The sequence below is a fragment of the Rhinopithecus roxellana genome, chromosome 14, assembly GCF_007565055.1.
Source record: "Rhinopithecus roxellana isolate Shanxi Qingling chromosome 14, ASM756505v1, whole genome shotgun sequence".
In the NCBI taxonomy this organism is placed as follows: Eukaryota; Metazoa; Chordata; class Mammalia; order Primates; family Cercopithecidae; genus Rhinopithecus; species Rhinopithecus roxellana.
In genome coordinates this window covers 68,103,066-68,115,813 of record NC_044562.1, presented here as the reverse complement: position 1 = coordinate 68,115,813, position 12,748 = coordinate 68,103,066, and the positions used below count along the sequence as shown (strand labels likewise).

The following is a 12,748-nucleotide window of genomic DNA, read 5'->3' as shown; positions in this document are numbered from 1 at the left end:
AAATTGTCAGGCTGGGCGCAGTGGTTCACACCTGTAATCCCAGCACTTTAGGAGCTTGAGGCAGGTGGATCTCTTGAACTCAGGAGTTTGAGACCAGCCTGGACAAAATGGCAAAACCCTATCTCCACAAAAAATACAAAATTTAGCCGGGTGTGGTGGTGCACACCTTTAGTCCCAGCAAACCAGGGGGCTGAGTTGGGAGGATCACTGAGCCTGGGAGGCCCAGGCTGCAGTGAGCAGAGATCAAGCCACTGCACTCCAACCTAAGCAACAGAGCTAGACCATGTCTCAAAATAATAATAATAGTAATAATAATAATAAATTGTCATAAGTATTTTTTGTTTCCAGCCATATTTATTGAGCTATAATTGATATACAATAAAATTCAGTTACTAAGCACAGTTTGATTTTGACAAATTTATGCAATTATGTAATCCAAATACTTATAAAGTTATAAATTATTTCCATCACCTCAGAAATTTCCCTTGTGACACTGCCTCTCAACCCTTAATGACATCCAACTACTGTCCTGATTTCTATTACCATTAACTAGATTTGATTTTTCTAGAATCATGAATACTTATCAAGAATATTTATTCTTATGTCTAGCTTCTTTCATTGAACATAATATTTTTTAAATATTCTGTTTGACACTACTATTTGCTTATTCATTTTTCTGTTGATGACTACTTGGGGGTGATTCCAGGTTTTAGCTATTATAAAGCTACTATAGGCATTTTTGCACAAGGCTTTGGTGAACAATATATTTTGAATCCTTTTGGATTACATAGGTGTGGAATTACAGGATCATAAAGCAAATATATATTTACCTTTTAAAATAACTGCTACAAATTTCCTTAAAGTGGTTATATCATATTATACCATTATACATTTCCATCATGACTGTATGATAGTTTTGGCTGATTCACTCTTTGCCAACATTTGGTATGGTTGGTTAGTCTTTCATTTTAACCATTCTTGTGTATGTAGTGGGCTGAAATTTTCTCTCCTTGAATGTTCTGGTATGGTCTTGATATAGGGGCAATCTGACCTCCTAAAGCAATTTGGGAAGCATCTCTTCTTCCTGTATTTTCTGAAACTGTGGCAAGTTTTATATTCTATTTCAAATGAAGGTTTTAATTTCTTTGATAAGTATAAGGCTTTGGAGGTTTTCAATATATTGTCATGTTCATTTTTGTAATTTGATGTTTGAAATTTGTCTGTTTACTGAGGTTGTTTAAATTATTTGTGTAAAATTGTTTATAATGTCCCTTTTTGTCCTTTAACATCTGTATAATTTGTAATATCCTCTCTATCATTTTTAATATTGACAATTTTGGCTTTAATTCTTTTATTGATCAGTCCTACTAGATATTTATCAACTTTATTAATCTTTTCAAAGAACCAATTTTTTATATTGTTCATCTTTTGTGTCCATTTTCTACTTCACTAATTTCAAATTACTTCTTTTACTTATATTGTGTTAATTTGTTCCAATTTTTCTAGCTTCTTAAATTGAAAGCATAAATCATTTAATGTATATATTTTTTTCTAATATAAGCATTTAAAGCCATAGATTTATCTCTAAGTTCAGCTTTAGTATGTATGCCACAAATTTTCAAATGCTATATCTAATTGCCATTTCATTGCTAATTTTTTTTACTTCTCTTGTGATTTCTTCTATGATCCATGAGTTATTTAAAAATTTGTTTATTTTCCAAATATCTGAAGATTCTCTAGATATTTTACTGTTACTAATCTAGCTTAATACTATTGTGGTCAGAGACATACATTCTGTATGATTTTAATCACTGAAATTTATTACAACTTGTTTTGTGGCCCAGTTTGGTCTATCTTGATACATTTTCCATGTGCAATTTAGAATAATTGTATTGTTTTGGTCTGGTTATTTTATAACTAAATTAGGTGAATTTAGTTCATAGAGTTTCTCTAATCTTCTATATCTTTATTAATTTTTTTTTATCTAATTGCTCTATTCATTACTGAGGTATCAAAATCTCCAACTATATTTTTGCATCTATTTTACGCTATTACTTCAAGCATTTAGGAGCTTTATATTAGGTGTATAGACATTATTTTCTCTTGGATGAGTATGAAATGTCCCTCTTTTATCTAGGAATACTCTGTTTTACAGAGTCTGATATTTAGAGACTCATACCAGTTTATTTGTGTTTAGTATATGCATTACATATCTTTTCCATTCTTTTACTTTGTTTGTCTTTACAGTTAAAATGTATTACTGATAAATAGCATAATTGAGTCTGAATTTTTATCTAGACTGGCTTTCACTTATTTTAACTGAAAAGCTCGATACTCCATTTACCTTTCATGCAATTATTGATGTGTTTGTGTTTAATTCTACCATGTTAGTGATTTTTTTTCTATCTGTCCCATTTTCTCTTTATATCTGTTTCTCCCTATCATCTCTTGAGTGAATCCAGTCTTTTAAAATATATTCTATTTTAGCTTCTCAATTGACTTTTTAGTTGCACCTCTTGGTGGAGATTACAATATGTAACTGATATGGACTGAATTTTGTTCCCTCAAAATTCATATGTTGAAACTCTAACCCCCAATGTGTTAGCATTTGGAGATGAGGCTTTTGAAAGGTAATTAGGTTTAAATGAGGTCATGAGTGTGGGGTCCTCGTGATATAGTTACTATCATTATAAGAAGAGACCAGAGAACTTGCTTGCTTTCTCTCTCCACTATATGGGGACATAGTGAGAAAGTGGCCAGGAAGAGAGCCCTCACCAGGAACCAAACTGGCTGGCACCTTGATTTTGAACTTCTCAACCCCCAGAACTATAAGAAATAGATGTCCGTTGTTTAAGCCATCCAGTCTACTATGTTTTGTTATGGCAACCTGAGTCAACTAAGACTGACTGCATCTTTATCTTTCATAGTATATCTTCCACAATTAATTTATGACTTCATCAATAGCATAAGCATCTTACAACAAAGAACTTCTAATTACTGCCCTCCCTCACTTTGTGCTATTCTTTTCATACATTCAACTTTTATTTATGCTATAAATCCCATAATATACTGCTATTAATTTTTATTTAAACAACCAATAGTTTTTAAATGGAATTTGAATATATGTATATTTCTATTTGATAATTTTTGTCTGGTACCTTTCCTCTGTGGAATATTTTTTCTTCAGTCTTAAGAAATTCTCTTAGGATTAATTTAATTGCAGGCCTGATAAAGAGGAATATTGTTCCAGATTTTCTACACGTGCAAATGTCTTTATTTTACCTTCATGCTTGAAGATTATTTTGCTGGGTATAGAATACTAGATTGTAGTTTTACTCTTTCAGCACTTAGAAGCTATTGTTCCATTGTCTTCTAGCCTTCAGTTGTTGCTGATGAGTAGTCTGTCAACATTCTTACTGTCATTCATCTGTATGCAATGTGTTTTCTATTCTCTGGCTGCTTTTAAGATGTTCCTTTTATCTTGGAGTCTGTTAGCAGTTTGACTATGATGTGCCTATGTGTAATTTAATTTGTATTTATTCAGATTAGAGTTTGCTGAGTTTCTTGAATATGTACATTGAGGATTTTCATCAATTTAAGATTTTTGACCTTATTCTCTTTGTTCTCTTTCCATAACTCAAATTACATGTATGATTGATCATTTTATATTGTTTCACTTATCTCAAACATATTTTTTCTCTCTCATGTTTCACTTTTGTATCAGTTTATATAATTCCTATTGACCTATCTTCAAGTACACAAATTCATTCTTGTGGTATGTACTCTGGTCTTGTACGCCCACAAAAGAATTCTTCATCTTTGTCATCATATTTTTTCATATCTAGGCTCTTTTTAAAATAGTTTTTACAGCTTTTCTGATATTCCCTATCTTTTCACAAATACTGTTCACCTTTTCTACTAGTACCATTAGCTAGTTTATCATGATTATTTTAAATACTTTGATATGTTCAACACTTCTATCATCTTTGGGTCTTATTCAAGTGGCTATTTTCTTTCTTGAGTATGAGTCATATTTGCTTGCTTCTTTGTGTATCTCATAATTTTTATTAAATGTTAACATTGTATATAAAGGAATAAAGATGAAAGCAAATAAAACTTTTACTCAGAAAAGGGTACCTTCTTTTCATTCAGGCTGTTAATGAGAGGCTATCTGTAATTGAGATGAGTATAGACTTTCTGATGCTTTAGATTTAGTTCAGTACAGACTTCAAAGGTTTGAGGGTAGGATTAGAATATTCCCTTTAGCACAGCTTGAGATCTGAGTAATTGGAGAGTTTGCCTAAGTTCTCTTTCCCTGACTTTAGCCTTTGGTATGCCTGGTGCACCTGTTTTTCAGGGGATTTTCTGTCAGCTCTTTAATTTCTCTCTCATCTCCAGTGGGCTGCTGCTTTAAACTTTTGAGGCCTGAAATGCCTGGAAGTTTCCTTGCAGTTGTCCTGCTTTACCTCAGGTTTCAGCAGGCCCAGCACACCTGCATCTAAGAAGAGTAGTGACATCTCTCACAAGTCTCCTACCCCTCACCCAACCATAGAAAGCTCCCCATTCTCAGGCCTATAGTGCTTTGTGGAATTCCCTCCATTCTCCTGTCTTCCTTCATACTTTAGCCTGTGCTTCTGGAGGATAAATCTCTCCACTTCTCTGTCCTTCCCCAATCTTGCCAGCAATGACTCAGTGGAGGCCTTTGGAAAATATTTGAAAAGAGCAAACTGTCTTTGTGTATGGGCCACTTAGGGCTTCTGAATCATCACACCAGGGTTTATTTGGCCTTTAAAACTATGTTAAAAAGCTCAGCCATTTTCTTCTTATTTGCTTTTGTGGCAGCTTCCTCCTCCTCCAGCTTTTCTACAAGGATGGAGTAGCTGAGGATTTCTTCTCTCACTCTGATTTAGTTCATTAGTCTTTTTTGCATCCTCAGCTCTCTTTTGTTGAACCAAACCCATGCATTTGTTATCCCCTTTCATTCTTGTTAGGGTAGGAGCAATGTTTCCTTGTGACTTTCTATTATTCTACACCCTAAGTGGATGCAAAGGAGCTAGCATACATATTCAAATAACATAAGACTATCTCTTAAATCTTCCTATACAAAATTAAGTTCCTCAGATAAGTTTATGTTATTTCTCCTATATCCAGGCAGGATTATGACTACATTAACTTGGATTTGATCCTAGGGATTCTCAATCTTTTCTTGAGAAAGTTACTTTCAATATAATAGAAGTTCTGTGTCCTATCATAGAAATTAGATCTAGTGTAATTAAACCTTATCCTAAGCAAATCCCTCAACAATGAATCTTCTCTCTCCCAGTGACTCCCCACCACCTAGTCTATCACTTAGGCACCTTCCTCTAATATGTGTGTTCTTTAATCCAGCCTGTACATTGCTTAGAGAGAACCCCTAAATCACAGAGCTGATCCTGTCTTTGAAGCCCTTCAATGACTTCCCATAGAACAGTTAATAATGCTCTTCATGATCTGGCCCTGCATTATTGTCACAACCCCTCTGCTCTAGATCATAAGGTATACAATTTTATTTGCATCCAACACCTATTTTGAACTCATAGTTTAGTAGTAGAAAAATTAATCTAGTCAATTTTGGGTAAATCCAGTGAATTCATTATTTTCTTGCACCTCATTTTCTCCCCTAGGTTGAGTGTCTCATTCCTGATTGTCATGGGCCTATCTTGAAATATTTCAATTAGGCCGGGTGCGGTGGCTCACACCTGTAATCCCAGCACTTTGGGAGGCTGAGGCGGGCGGATCACGAGGTCAGGAGATTGAGACCATCCTGCCTAACACGGTGAAACCCCGTCTCTACTAAAAATACAAAAAAAAAAAAAATTAGCCAGGCGTGGTGGCGGGCGCCTGTAGTCCCAGCTGCTCGGGAGGCTGAGGCAGGAGAATGGCGTGAACCTGGGAGGCGGAGCTTGCAGTGAGCCGAGATCACACCACCGCACTCCAGCCTGGGCAACAAAGCGAGACTCCGTCTCAAAAAAATATATATATATATATTTCAATTACCATCACTCTTCTACACTGGAAAATCCAGCAATGTCTGGGTTTTCATTTGTCCTCTAGTCATGGGTTCCACATTATAGCTGTTGCTGTGCTTTTTTCCTCCTTGTTATGAAGCCCAACATCACAAATCCACAGGTTCTCAGTGTCATCTTCACAGAAAAGTCTTTTGGCTACTTCCCTCTCCTGGTTCAGTCTTGCAAGGACTCTGTAAGACTTCCTATGATTCTTCTGTCTATTCATTATATTCAGAAATTTCTAATCTATTCTCTAGTGCTATGGTGATATAAAGAATTCTGTGGGGCTTGTCATTTTCCAGGTAACCCAGAAGGGCAGCAGAATACAAGCCTCCTTAACTGTATTAGTTTGTTTTCATGTAGCTGATAAAGACATACCCAAAACTGGGAACAAAAAGGGGTTTAATTGGACTTACAGTTCCACATACTGGGGAGGCCTCAGAATCATGGCAGGAAGCAAAAGCCACTTTTTTTTCTTTCTTTTTCTTTTTTGAGACAGAGTCTAGCTCTGTCACCAGGCTGGAGTGCAGTGGCACGATCTTGGCTAACTGCAACCTCCACCTCCCAAGTTCAAGTGATTCTCCTGTCTCAGCCTCCCGAGTAGTTGGGACTACAGGCATCTGTCACCATGCCCAGCTAATTTTTGTATTTTTAGTAGAGATGAGGTTTCATTATGTTGGCCAGGATGGTCTTGATCTCCTGACCTTGTGATCTGCCCACCTTGGCCTCCCAAAGTGCTGGGATTATAGGCGTTAGCCACTGCGCCCTGCCAAAAGGCACTTCTTACACAGTGGCGGCAAGAGAAAAATGAGGAAGAAGCAAAAGTGGAAACCCTGATAAACTCATCAGATCTCCTGAGACTCATTCACTGTCATGAGAATAGCACTGAAAACACCAGCCTCCAATTACCTCCCCCTGGGTCCCTCCCACAACATGTGGGAATTCTGGGAGATACAATTTAAGGTGAGATTTGGGTGGGGACACAGGCAAACCATATCATTCCACCCTTGACCCTGCCAGATCTCATGTCCTCACATTTAAAACCAATCATGCCTTCCCAATAGTCCCCCAAAATCTTAACTCACTTCAGCATCAACCCAAAAGTCCACAGTCCAAAGTCTCATCCAAGACAAGGCAAGTCCCTTCCACCTGTGAGCCTGTAAAGTCAAAACCAAACAAGTTTCTTCCTAGATACAATGGGGGTACAGGTATTGGGTAAATACAGCCATTCCAAATGGGATAAATTGGCCAAAACAAAGGGGTTAGACGGCCAATGTAAGTCTGAATTCCAGCAGGGCAGTCAAACCTTAAAGCTCCAAAATAATCTCCTTTGATGCCATCTCTTGCATCTGGGTCACCCTGATGTAAGAGGTGGGTTCCTATGGTCTTGGGCCGCTCCACCCCTGTGGCTTTTCAGGATACAGCCTCCTTCCTGGCTGCTTTCATGGGCTGGCACTGATTGTGACTTTTCCAGGTGCATGGTGCAAGCTGCCAGTGGATCTACCATTTTGGGGTCTGGAGGATGTTGGCCCTCTTCTCACAGCTCCACTAGGCAGTGTCCCAGTATGGACTCTGTGTGGGGGCTCCAACCCCACTTTTCCCTTCCTCACTGCCCTAGCAGAGGTTCTGCACGAGTGCCCTGCCCCTGTAGCAAACTTTTGCCTGGGCATCCAGGCATTTCCATACATCTTCTGAAATCTAGGTGGAGGTTCCCAAACCTCAATTCTTGACTACCATGCACCCACAGGCTCAACATCACATAGAAGTTGCCAAGGGTTGGGGCTTCAACCCTCTGAAGCCACAGCCTGAGCTCTATGTTAGCCCCTTTCAGCCATGGCTGAAGTGGCTGGAACACAGGGCACCAGGTCCCTAGGCTGCACATAGCATGGGGACCCCGGCCCCGGCCCACAAAACCACTTTTTCCTCCTGAGCCTCCAGGTCTGTGATGGGACGGTCTTCTGGGAAGTTGTCTGACATGGCCTGGAGACATTTTCCCCATGGTCTTGGGGATTAACATAAGGCTCCTTGCTACTTTGCAAATTTCTAGAGCTGGCTTGAATTTCTTCTCAAAAAATAAGTTTTTCTTTTCTACTGCATCATCAGGCTACAAATTTTCTGAACTTTTATGCTCTGCTTCCCTTTTAAAATTGAATGATTTAGCAGCACCCCAGTCACTTTTTGAATGCTTTGCTGCTTAGAAAGTTCTTCCTCCAGATACCCTAAATCATCCCTCTCAAGTTCAAAGTTCCACAAATATCTAGGGAAGGGGCAAAATGCTGCCAGTCTCTTTGCTAAAACATAACAGGAGTCAAGGTCACCACTGCTCCAGTACCTACAAGTTCCTTATCTCCATCTGAGACCACCTCAGCCTGGACCTTATTGTCCATATCATTATCAGACTTTTGGTCAAAGCCATTCAACAAGTCTCTAGGGAGTTTCAAACTTTCTTACATTTTCTTAACTTCTTCTGAGCCCTCCAAACTATTTCAACCTCTGCCTGCTACCCAGTTCCAAAGTCGCTTCCACATTTTCAGGTATCTTTTCAGCAATGCCCATTCTGTTGGTGTCAATTTACTATATTAGTTTGTTTTCAAGCTGCTGATAAAGACATACCCAAAATTGGGAATAAAAAGAGGTTTAATTGGACTTAACAATTCCGCATGGCTGGGGAGGCCTCAGAATCATGGCAGGAGGTGAAAGGCACTTCATACATGGTGGCAAGAGAAAAATAAGGAAGAGGCAAAAGCAGAAACCCCTAATAAACCCATCAGATCTTGGTGAGACATATTCACTATCACAAGAATAGCAAGGGAAAGACTGGCCCCCATGATTCAATTACCTCCTCCTGGGTCCCTCCCATAACATGTGGCAATTTTGGGAGATACAATTCAAGTTGAGATTTGGGTAGGGACTCAGCCAAATCATAGCATTAACTTTCACAATTTCAAATTTATATGGGGTCATATATTCTCCCTTGAAGTTTAGAGAAATCTTATCTTAAATGGGAGTTATAAAAACGAATTCTGCCTCATCACACTCTTCTCCAGGTACCTCTGACTTACTCTTGTACTACAGCTTTTGAAACTCAAAAGCCAAGGCTTGACATCTTTGTTCTCTGTTTCTACAGGGACATCTCCCAATGAGCACAATGTGGCCCCCTATCTAATGACTTAAAAGCAGAAAGGGAGTACTGGGTAATAGAAAATAATGGGGAGATGGAAGGAGAAAGAAAAATGTATCACTTAATGTTTCAAAACATCTACCACATACACTTGTTTTTACTCTTTTCAAATTAAAGTAGTTGAGACCAGTAGAAAAGCAAGATAGCAGCATTCCCTACACTACTGCTAGCTGTTTTTTAAAGGTGATACTATTGGGCCTCTATCAGTGGAGCATATATTTGGGCTGGGTTTTTTATTGTGTCCATATAGTGTATTAACCATTCACCACAATCTCCTCCACCCTACACTTCTGATCAGTAATATACGCCAGATGAACCGTAACAAAAAGAGAGGGGCATCGCCTACAATGGCACAGCCAAGAGCTAATTGATTATACATAGGATTCTCCTAAAAACCCAGATTATGAACCACAGATCTCTTAGAGTTAAGAACATTATAAAAATTAATGTTCTTAATTGGTAGGACAGCAGTCCTACCACACTGCAGAGACGTTCTTCTTCTTCTTCGGGTTTTTTTTTTTTTTTTTTTGGAAACGGAGTTCTGCTCTTGTTGCCCAGGCTGGTGTGATCTCGGCTCACGGCTACCTCCGCATCATGGGTTCAAGCGATTCTCCTGTCTCAGCCTTCTGAGTAGCTGGGATTACAGGTGCCCGCCACTATGCCTGGCTAATTTTTGGTATTTTTAGTAGAGATGGGGTTTCACCATGTTAGCCAGGCTGGTCTCGAACTCCTGACCTCAGGTGATCTGCCCGCCTCAGCCTCCCAAAGTGCTGGGATTACAGACATGAGTCATTGCGCCCGGCCTAGGCTTTCTTCTTCATGTTCCATCTTGGCATATGCTAAAACCATAGGGTCAGTAGGGACCAAGAGATCAAACAGGAGATGCCTTATATGCTCAAATAGGAGGGAATACTTTTCTTCAAAGGCTTAAAGGAGATTCCACAACCCTCCATAGTAAATTTGTTCAATATTTCTCTGACAAAATGTATCCATTAAAAAGAAATCATGCAGCTGCTGAACAAGTTTCGACTGTTATTTTCTAAACCATGGTGATAGAAACAGTAATCACTATGGCTTTCAGGGAAAACCTTAACATATCTGAAGGTCATTCCTGAGGCCTTCCAAGAGGCTAGTATATAAAACAAAACAAAACTGACAATGACAAGAACAATCAAACAGGCATTTTAAACATTTAACATTCGTGAAGCTAAATATTGAGGTTTTAGGTTGCAAAACCTAAAACTTAGGAGAAAAGACCAGAAGAAGAAATCTCTCTCATGATTAAATAAATTTATTAAGTGTATAAGAGTATGTAGTGTTATACCAGTTGCTGTGCAAAAAGTTCAGGGATTATTTTTTGTATTAGACAGCTTTTGTTGTGTAGCAAACTATTAATACTCCAAAACTAGTGACTTAAAAGAGCAAATAGTTATTAGTTCTGAAAGTTCTGTCCTTCTGGTCAGTGCCAGACAGCTCAAGGCTCACTCACATTTCTGGCACTTGGCAGGCTGACTGGTCTGAAGTGGGCTTACTACTATGTGTGGCAGCTGGCCCAATATTGGTTAGAGAAATGGTCATGATTTCTCATTATCCAGCAACCTAACTGAGGCTCATTCTCTTGGTGATGAAAGGATTTCCAGCATCAAGACAGGCCAATCCTCTATGCACAAGAAGTATTCGAGCTTCTGCATGCATCATAGTTGCTAATGTTCCATTGGCCAAAGTAAGTCATACGCTGGATTTAAACCTCTCACAGAGGTGTGAAAAAATACACCTGGGGTAAAAAAAGTTGAAATTCTATTTATGGTTCAGATAAAAACTCAGATTTGGTATTGGATATCTATTTTGGTCCCAAGGGTGAAGTGAAGGAGTATATCTCATGATAATAAGGGGTATACATAGAGGGATTAGAGAAATTTATGGCCATGTTATAATCTCCCACTTCATGCATCTTTGTCTACAGTTAAGATAAGGCAATAATTTCAGCTGTATTTGAGTTGAAAAGGTCAAAAGCAAAGGTTATTCTAGGAGACTTTTACATAGTTTCTTTTGCTATTTCTACTGAACAGAAAGTGTACAAATCCTAAGGATTTACAATTCAATGTAAAATGAATACACTTGTGTAACTAACACTCATGTCTGAGAAGAGAATATTATTAACACCCCAGTAGTTTTTTCCTAACACTTATCCCTTCTTCAACATCACCCCATTCTCCTTCTCAAAGGTAACCACTATTCTGACTCGATTAGTTTTGCCTGTTTAACAACTTCATGTAGATGGGATCATATACTGTGCATTCCTTTGTCTGGCTTCTGTATTTAGCATATATGCTTGTTAGACACATTCATGTTATTGAATGTAGCTGTGGTTTTATCACTTCCATTACGTGCATTTTATTCATTGCATGAATATAACACAAATTTGAATGTTTGGGTTATTTTCAATTTTGGCTGTTGTGCATGTCTTTTGTTGCACCTGTGTGCACATTTTTATTGAATAAATACCTAAGAGTAGAATTGCTGAATCAGGTCGAGCACAGTGGCTCACACCTGTAATCCCAGCACTTTGGGAGGCCAAGGCGGGTGGATCATGAGGTCAGGAATTTGAGACCAGCTGGACCAACATGGTAAAACCCCGTATCTACAAGAAAGACAAAAATTAGCCAGGTGTGATGGCAGGTGCCTGTAATCTCAGCTACTCAGGAGGCTTAGGAAGGAGAAGTGCTTGAATCCAGGAGGTGGAGGTTGCAGTGAGCCGAGATTGCGCCACTGCACTCCTTCCTCGGCGACAGAGTGAGACTCTGTCTCAAAAAAACAAAAAAAGAAAAAAAAAACGGAAAAAAAAGAATTACTGAATCATAGGAAACATGTATGTTCAAATTTAGTTGATACTATGCAACAGTTTTCTTCTTCTTCTTTTCTAAGAAATGTCAGGCTATAAACCATTCTTAGTGCTCACTGGTTTGTGAACACTGAGCACAGAGATAGCCACTTTTTCTTTGCTCCAATAGTACAGGCACAGCAGAGCAACTGTGTTTATGGGGCTGGCAAGTCCAGGACAGCATCTGCAGGGCAGTGCAACGATTTTCTTTAACACACTTTCATGCATACATTTTGTCTTCATTTGGTGTTCTAGGTTTTAAGCTAATGCATTTTTGCCTTCTACTTTCTCCTGGTTTACCATAAAATGCTTATATTGGGACTTCAATTGGGTAAATAGTAGTTCTCCCTGCATTTAAAATTTCATAAAACCTCAATAATCCAAAGTGTATCAAATCATCCTGCCTAGGATTCAAGGAAAATAACTCATCTGTTCCCCATTCATTTATCAAATGTTTATTGAACACCTACAAGTGATTTTTAAAAAATTAAACCTGGGGATACAAAGAAATGTAAAATTCAACTTCCAATCTCCAAGAAGTATCTACAGTAGTTAATGACTCTTTCATCAGTAGCTGTCTGCCCCTTTCTCATGCCTTCCTGTCCTCCTGTCATTTCCACAATAGTTGCCCGCAGCATA

At 38.5% G+C, this 12,748-nt stretch overlaps 1 non-coding gene across 1 annotated transcript; it reads right to left on the bottom strand.

Moving 5' to 3' along the window:
- Nucleotides 1–12,153: 12,153 nt before the first annotated feature.
- Nucleotides 12,154–12,291, bottom strand: LOC115893367. Its single transcript, XR_004053379.1, has one exon. It is a non-coding gene; the product is annotated as a small nucleolar RNA SNORA43 (small nucleolar RNA).
- Between the last annotated feature and the right edge of the window lie 457 nt (nt 12,292–12,748).